The sequence below is a fragment of the Dermacentor variabilis genome, unplaced genomic scaffold, assembly GCF_050947875.1.
Source record: "Dermacentor variabilis isolate Ectoservices unplaced genomic scaffold, ASM5094787v1 scaffold_16, whole genome shotgun sequence".
In the NCBI taxonomy this organism is placed as follows: Eukaryota; Metazoa; Arthropoda; class Arachnida; order Ixodida; family Ixodidae; genus Dermacentor; species Dermacentor variabilis.
In genome coordinates, this window is record NW_027460324.1 from 10802790 (window position 1) to 10811138 (window position 8349).

At 42.2% G+C, this 8349-nt stretch overlaps 1 long non-coding RNA gene across 1 annotated transcript; it reads left to right on the plus strand.

Moving 5' to 3' along the window:
• The first annotated feature begins 3261 nt into the window (after positions 1–3261).
• LOC142568040 (uncharacterized) lies at positions 3262–6617 on the plus strand. The gene is made up of 3 exons (XR_012825354.1): positions 3262–3684; positions 5483–5693; positions 6520–6617. It is a non-coding gene; the product is annotated as an uncharacterized LOC142568040 (long non-coding RNA).
• Positions 6618–8349: the final 1732 nt, after the last annotated feature.

An 8349-nucleotide genomic window follows, 5' to 3' on the forward strand; every position in this document is an offset into this window, starting at 1 on the left:
GAAATGCTTTGCACTTAGAAATCTTTTGCTTTATAGATAGGTTATTCATAAGTAATAATATGAGCCGCTTTTGCAATAATGGTTACCTACTACGTACCTTCACTTTTGTTAGTTGATACCGCGCTGTATACCCACGCTTTTCCTTTGTCATCAGCTGCAAGAAAGCAAACGAGTAGCCGTTAAGCTCCACAGTAAAATAAAACCTGACTGAAATCACGTGTGCTCTTTGTCATGATTTCGTATCGCCCTACTGTGAGTGCGTACGAGAACATCAAGTTTGGATTTAACTGCTCTCTGCGCAAGTGTGAGGAGCAGTGGCCGCGAGAGAGCAACGTAGAAACTTTTGGTATTCGAGATCTGTCTTCGCCTACGTATTACCGGGGATTATGTTGCTAGCTCCGCTCTTCCCTAGCCGAGCTTGCAGCACAGAACGCGTGGCTGGCGTGGCGAAGAAGTCATGGCCGAGGTGAGTTGTACTCTGCTGCGACGATAGCACATGAAAATTTTATAGTTGCAGGGGAACACATTTTGAACTGAGGCGTCTTCTGCACGAATTTAATGGCAAAGCCTTACGTCGTGTCGATGCGTTGTTTATTAGTGTAGTTCAGCATACCGCACACTTCAGGATATTCCCTGGAACGTAAACAGTTATTCAACTGTTCGTATTTTATATGTGAAAGTAAGAAAACTTAACGTCGCCGTGCAGTGCAATAACCGTAGATCATTCTGAGACTGCACACCAACACTGGCAAAGTATTACGCCGTGCCGATGTTCATTTATTTATTTATTCATTTATTCAGGTACTTCACGGGCTCCTACTGGAGCGTTACGTGAGGGGGGTTACAAATTGGGGGTGCGCACAGATGCAGTTTGAACATCGTTATTTTAACATCGTTATGCAATAATAAAAACTAGATAAACACACACAATAAACACAATAAACTGGAAAATGGAAGGAGACAGAAACACTTCCAAACACAATGCAGCATATTTGATATGATGCTGTCAGGAAGGCCATTCCAAAAGACGAATGCACGTGGCAAAGCTGATCAATTCAATGCGGTGGTTTCCCTCGAAACCGATTTGAAACTGAGGTGATTATGCAATCGGTACGATGTACGATTTGCCTGTGTATGAGGTAGAGTAAATGGATCATGGCTATAAGCAAATTTATGGAAGAAGCCAATAAATGCGATCCCATATAAAAATGCTTCCTTACTTTCTTTAGAACTTTTATCAACATCCTATCAACTTTAGTAACATCCTATTGACTTTTACTTTTTAGTAACGTTTGTCAAAAGAAAGTTGGTTACTTCTTTTCTAACTTCAGTATGTAAAAAGAAAGTTACTAGAAAGTTAAGACACACTATCTTAACTTTTTAGAAACACGATTCAATAGGAAGTCCATAAAAATAATTATGTTCTTAAAGTACATAACCCAAGTTACAAAACATGCATGAATATTATTCAATAAGGTTATAATTATTCAGTGAACATGGCTGGTGCAAGACAGTCTTGTTTCATGGACAGGTGTAAATTTCCACAATTTTCAATCAACTTTCTAGTAACACTGGTTACTAGAAAGTTGTTAAAAATGATTTAGTGAAAAATGAACATATAACAGCATCTGAACTATAAATGAATATGCAAAGACTGGCTGCTTTAAAAAAAATGTTTTTTTGCACAGTAACTGTTTTCCTAATTTTTAATCAACTTCCTAGTAACAGATGATAGTAGAATGTTCATAGAAAAAAATTGCTCCTAATACCGGACGCTAAGAGGAAATATGTCTCACCAATTCAAGATGAGGGCACGTATTCTCGAAAACACGACAGCTAGTGCCATGGGAAGCGTGTATATGAGCGGTGATCATGAATTTGTGCTCAGTAGGTGTCAAAGAAGCCCGTAGGCCATGCACCATAACACTAGATGGAGCTGCACGGACGGCGCGCTGATCGGCTCGTGTTCGCCAACTAAAGCGGGAGAAACACGGTCCGATTCGGTGTCCGATCTGGCGTCCGACGCGCCGAAACTGCAGCCCGAATCGAGGTGTTTTGCCGTGCCGAAGCGCCGGATCGGACGTCCCGCGTGCGACAAACCGGGCAGATTTTCATCGTCCGACATGTCCGACAACTGCACCGTCGTCTGGTTGCAGCCAATGGCAGCGCGGCTGGCATGTGACGTTCTCTGACGTTCCCTCCACGGAGGCGATGCTGGCTGGCCGGTTTCTCGCAGTTATTCTTTTTCCTTGCCTGCTGCAGTTTGTTTCTGACATGAAATAGTTACTAGTTCAGTAAAATTATCTCGAACGTGTGCCTGTTATGCAAACCAGCGCCTGGTACACTAGCACTAAGCTACTGGTGAGATCGGGAGCCGCGACGCGAGGGCATTTCGCGAGCAGACATCACACACCGACCATCTGAGCGAGGCCGCTCGCTTCGCTTGCACGTTTGCCCTTCGCAACGACTGCGTCAAGTAAACCAATTGTATTTAATTACGGCCGACCTAAGTGTACAGTGTTAATTGTTTTGTCAAAAATAAGCACTCTTCGACGAGCTCGGGCTGGATCGCAAGCGCCGTCGGCTGCAACGACCGCCTAGCTATGCCTACCGGCCCTATCGCTGGCTTTAGCGGAGCCGTCAGTGGACAACGCGCCGTCATGAAGTGTTCTGTCACTCACAGGGGCATAATTTTATCGACAGCGTTCGCGTAAAGCGAAGCAGTGTTGTGCAGAGTTGTTTATATTGCGTTTCTCGACGTGGATATGAACTCAAGCTGGGGAGCTGGATGTGGGCGGAGCTTACGCGCCGCTCATGCCGTAGCATGCAGCGCCGCACGTCGGATCGGACACCGAATCGTACCGCGTGTGTCTTTATAGCTCGCTCATGGTTCGGCTGAAGTCCCCGTATATTCTTTATAAATAAGGAAGCCTACCTAGGCACTGTAAACCCAACGATTGGGGCCTAATGCCTCTCCGCCTCCCACTACGGCTTCCTTTGAGTGACAAAGTCTGATCTCGAAGGCCGTGCTTTTGCAACCTGCATGCACCTCAAGCAATTGCGAATCTTGAAGGCAACATCCGCTTAGTTTTTATTATATATACATTTCCTTAAACTTCGTATCACAAAGTACAAAGTACACACTTTTGGACCAAACAAATATATTAAAGGACTCTATCAAATGTTATTAGGAAAAAAACACGCAATTTTTTTCATTTAAGATACATTTTTCTAAAATACCGCAGAGTGGCGCTACTGCAGTATCTGTTTGGTCGACACACCGCGTTGGTTGTAGTGAATGCTCCTTGCAGTAAGGTGGTATTTGAGTTATATTTTAGAAGTGCCTAGACAAAACGTGCTCCTTGTCGTGTGCAGTAACCATCGCAAACCCTCCGGACTCGTGTAACGCCATTAGTTCGCCGTGTGTTTCGAGCGATCCACCAGTGTCGTCAGTGAGTGCCCTAGTACAGCGCCCGTCCGAGCTGCCTTTGTTCTGCCGAGCTGCCTGCCCGCGCTCTCGTGAAAAGTCTGGTACTGGGGCTTCGAATTGTAGTGTTTGGAAGACTGTTGAAGGTTGTGCTTTTGTGGAGCTGGAGTTCATCGGAAGCTCTACAGTGCTTGCGCCAGAGAAACGTCGGTGCCTCTGTACCTGTTGACGAAGGAGCGTTTGCCAAGTCTTGAAAGGTAAGCAAGTTTGGCGCTTGCGCGCATTCTTGAAGCTTATGATTTACGTAATGAGCGTTGTGTAACTAGCTAGAGCAAAGCGCTTTCCTATCGTATGTTAGCCATGTTGCTGTGCACATTTAGCAAGCAATTTCACGAAAGCTTCCTCTGATGTTACAGCGTGCTTGCATTCTGCTACCCGCCTTCATTGCTATGCCTGAATGGGCACACAATTATGAAAACACATTGAAAGTTGGTGTTCGTTCGGTAGTTTCCTGGCAAGAAGTTATTCGCTATATAGGCATTCCCGCAAGTACAGTACATGTGTAATGTATGCTTCGATGTATCATGGGCTTCGCGCGTTGACACACGATTGCTATGTTTGACGCTTAAGCAGATAGAAGCTTGTATGAAGATTTTTGTATGTATATAGTTCGGTTTGGAGGTCCGCGTCGCGAGAACCTGTGTGTATTGTTTATGTTCTTGAGTGTCTTCGCGTATTTGTCTTCTATGTTATAGAGCGGATATAGGCCGATATTACAATAACGAGGTGCATTTTTAATCTAGACATTTCAATCAGACGCCGGCCTTTAAGAAAGACAGACCAACCAAATCTTAATAACGAGATGTCAGCTCTTGCAATCGTAGGTTATGGCAGTGCGTAATAATTTAAAGACTGCGATTTTGTAGCGATACTTACCCCTCGATTCTATATCACTCTTCTCGCCCACCGCTAACGGCCGGCAGCTCCAGTACGTAGCACGGCCCGGGGCGTCGGTCAGCCCACTAACGAATAGCGAAAAGGAATACCATCGCTACAAAATCGCGGTCTTTAAATTATTATGCAAATTTTGTGCACAATGAGATGTTATAAACACACCTTGCATGTACATGAAAAAAAGGTTTACAACAGAGATGACATATATTCATGGGCACATATATGTGTCAATAAAATACTCGAGCGCCTTTCTGCCTACAGAAAAAGAAGTTATGTCTCCTCGAGGGCATGGCGGCTTGTACTAATGAACCTCTAAGGGAAGGTTTTCTCTAATACCTATTTTTGATAGCTAAATGCTTATGTGGCATGTACAAACTGCTTGCATCAATTTCTCATTGGGATGAGCTGTCTAAAATTTAATTTTCAGTAATAATTGCAATAATTAACTCATTTAACCTGTCTTTTATTGACTAAAGTTCTATGCTTCTACCTTGACAAACCTTTTGTGAAATTAGTTTGATGAGGCCCAATATACAGGGCTTTCTAAATTGAAGGTATCAGTACCTATTAAAGACTATGCCAACTATGAAAATGCTGCTTGTGTATGTGGTTTATTCACTCTGTCAGACAAAATCTTTACACCCAAGTGCAGTCAGTAAATTGAAAACTGCATGTCTGCAAGGGGAAGTCAGAATTGTATTTGAAGACAATTGCATCTTGTTTGATAGTTCTCGAGCACTTGTGCGTCACTAATCGAGCACAGCTTGGCCCAATACTCGGTGAGGCTTGAAGCTTTCAATGTCTGCTAATCACTAAAACAGCACCAGATCTCACTCTGTGTCAAGGGGTGGCACACATTTGCTTAGTTCTAGGCAGATGCATGTCTTTCTTTTGCATTGAAGTTCCCAATACTTTCTAGTCTTACGTAAAAGTACACAGCTCAGTACAATGCATGTATGGTATACGTGAGGCTGCTTTGTTCTTTAAACCGAATCAACGAGAAGCAGCGACTTTCGTTTTTGCAAACCTTACCCTACTTCCTAACCATTCCTTGATCAAACGTGTATAAAATGAATCTGTGGTTGTTGTATTCTTTCACAGGTAAACATCGGTGACGGTGTATACGTTGAAAAGGGCATGCTGAAGAGGCTGTGCCTGGATGCTAACAACTCAGGCTTTCACTTCGCGGAGGACCTCCTTAAAGCTCCTTTTTCAATAGAAGACGTTGAAGGGAGGTCCTTTTTTTGGGCGGCTGTCAAATGCCTTCCACAGAAGGATCCGTTGGATTCCAAGAAGGTCAACACCATAGTAGGTATGTGTGTCACAAAGAAGCATCTTAATATTCTTTGTGCAGTTTTCAACAAAACTCCTTTCATGGCAATTTCAGTTCTATCTTAGGGTATACTCCTTTCTTTCCTGCTAAAATAGCTATTAACCTGATTATAGTAGCATATTATAATGCAAGCTTTGCCACCATAACTAGAAAATTGTCATTACTGTTGGCATATGTATTTTTGTGATAGAGGCCCTGGTCATATGAACGCACTGATAATATAATATCCTGTCTTGTGGAAAGCTAACATGTTTAGTAACAAGCTCACTTTGACAATGTCTGCCTGCACAGCAAAGGCATTTTCTAATCTTGCTGTAGAACGTCCGTAACGCCTGTTCAACTGCTTACATATTGCTTGTATCATTTCGTGGTTCTTAAGTGCAACACACTCTTCTATGTACCTGTGCCCAAGCAAAGCTGCAGCACAGTTATGACTGGCACCTTGCCTTTCCTAAGATAATTCACACATGAATCTTCCATGTACTGGTCACAATACGAATATCGAAGTTCATTAAACTGAAGTTGATTTACAGCTTTTGTTTGTAGATGACAATTGGTATGATAGAGTTTATGTGTTGTGCATCTGTTGGTGTTACGCACATCCATCACGCTCCCAGCTTTAATGCACTAATTCAGTCATTTCATGCATTTTTAGGACTTTGCACAAAACAAGTGGAGATGTTTAGAGCTCGCAGGGTTGAAAGCTTGTCTCTTGTGCACTTCCTTTTTAAGAAACAGATGCATGGTGTGTTGCAATGTCACTGTAGCAAAACTAATATATTGCCTTTTTTCTTCTCTTTTCTAGACTACACAACGCAACATTTCAGCCTACTTCCAGGGCAGCTGGAGAACTCGTCCTCCTTACTAGCCTGGGGATATTAAATGGATGTGTTCAAGCACAAATGGAAACCTGTCTTCTGTTGCATGCCACACCTGGCCACTTGGCAATCACTATTCGCCACAGACAGATAGTTGACAGGATGTTACTAGCAAGTCGTTAGGATATATAAAGGTGGTTAATAAATAGTCGCAGCACAGTTTTTAGGAAGCAAATAAAAATGTTATTCAGAGATAATCAAAGCTTATTTTTGCAATACATAATTGCAAAAGTAGTTACCTCTGAATAAAATTTTTATGTACTTCCTAAAAACTATGAAGCGACTATTTATTAACCACCTTTATACATCCTAACGACTTCTTAGTAACATCCTGTCAACTATCTGTGGCGAATAGTCGACAGGATGTTACTAGCAAGTTGTTAGGATGTATAAAGGTGGTCAATAAATAGTCGCTTCACAGTTGACACTTTCTAACGACATAAGATAATAAGCAGTCGGTAAGAATTCTATCGACATGTTATATCTATACTTTCAATTCAATATCGGTGGCCAATAGTCGGTAGGAGGTTACTAGGAAGTTGTTACGGTGTCTAAAGACGGTTTATAAAATGTTACTAAAAATTTTTGTAAGGGATTGTTCGGTGAGATTTTCAGGACGGAAAGGACAACGATGCCTTAACGCCTCACGAAGCGAGGGTCGCGTTCGCTGGGTCCACCGGAAAACGAACCGCAGGAATCTCCGAGGGTGTGCCGCAATTTTTTCTTGTTTTTTCTAAGTTCCTCTGGAATTTCGGCTGTAGACTCGTGCAATAAAACGAGCGGCAGGAATTTGTACGCGTTCAAGAGAAAAAATGTGGTATTCTTGATGAGGTGACAAAATGGAAGATGCGTATTTAACTTGAGGGCGAACAAATGTTTGATAGGCACGTTGTCGAGTCGAACTGAGCAGGCCTCTGAGTTTGCGCTTTAAATAACCTAATGTGTGGTTAGCTTTAGCAGCAGTTTTTTCTATGTGGATTGCCCATGAGAGATTAGGTAAAAAATAAAAACCTAGGTACTTATATGATGACGCGATGATGACTCGACTGTTAGTAAGTGAATAAGTATATAGAGAATGGAATTGTCTGCGTCTAAATGTCTATAATCGGCATTTATCAGTATTAGGGGAAATTTGTCATGACGAGCACCAGGTACTAATGCGGTCAACATCTTCTTGGAGATCTATATGGTCGTTAACACAGCGGATTTCGCAATAATGCAGTCGTCGACTTACAATCTGATTGTCGAAGTGATGTTTGATGATAAATCATTATTAAAGATGGGAAAAAATAATGGGCCTATTACACTGGCTTGGGGCACGCCAGATGATACATCATTAAGAGAAGAATAATAATTATCAACCTAAGGGAACTGATTACGAAATGATAAGAAGTTTCTTATCCCAGAAATTGTAAAGGAATCAAGTCGCAAGGAAGGTAGTTTTGCGATTAGACGACAATGTGGAACGCGATCGAAGGCTATAGCAAATTCGAGGAATAAACAGTCTATTTGAATGTTTTCGTTCATTCTCAGAAGTAGTTCGCTAGTAAACTTAAGTAGCTGTTTCTCACAAGATAGCCCCTTCCTAAACACATGCTGTTTTGAGAAAAAGAAACCGTTGCTTTATAAATGTAGTGCCATGTAACATGCAATGATATGTCCTACAAATTTGCAAGATAAGCATTGGAGTGATACTGGGCGATAGTTAGCAACGTTAGGTCGGTCAGGAGACTTAAAAATTCGAATGACTTTTTTCA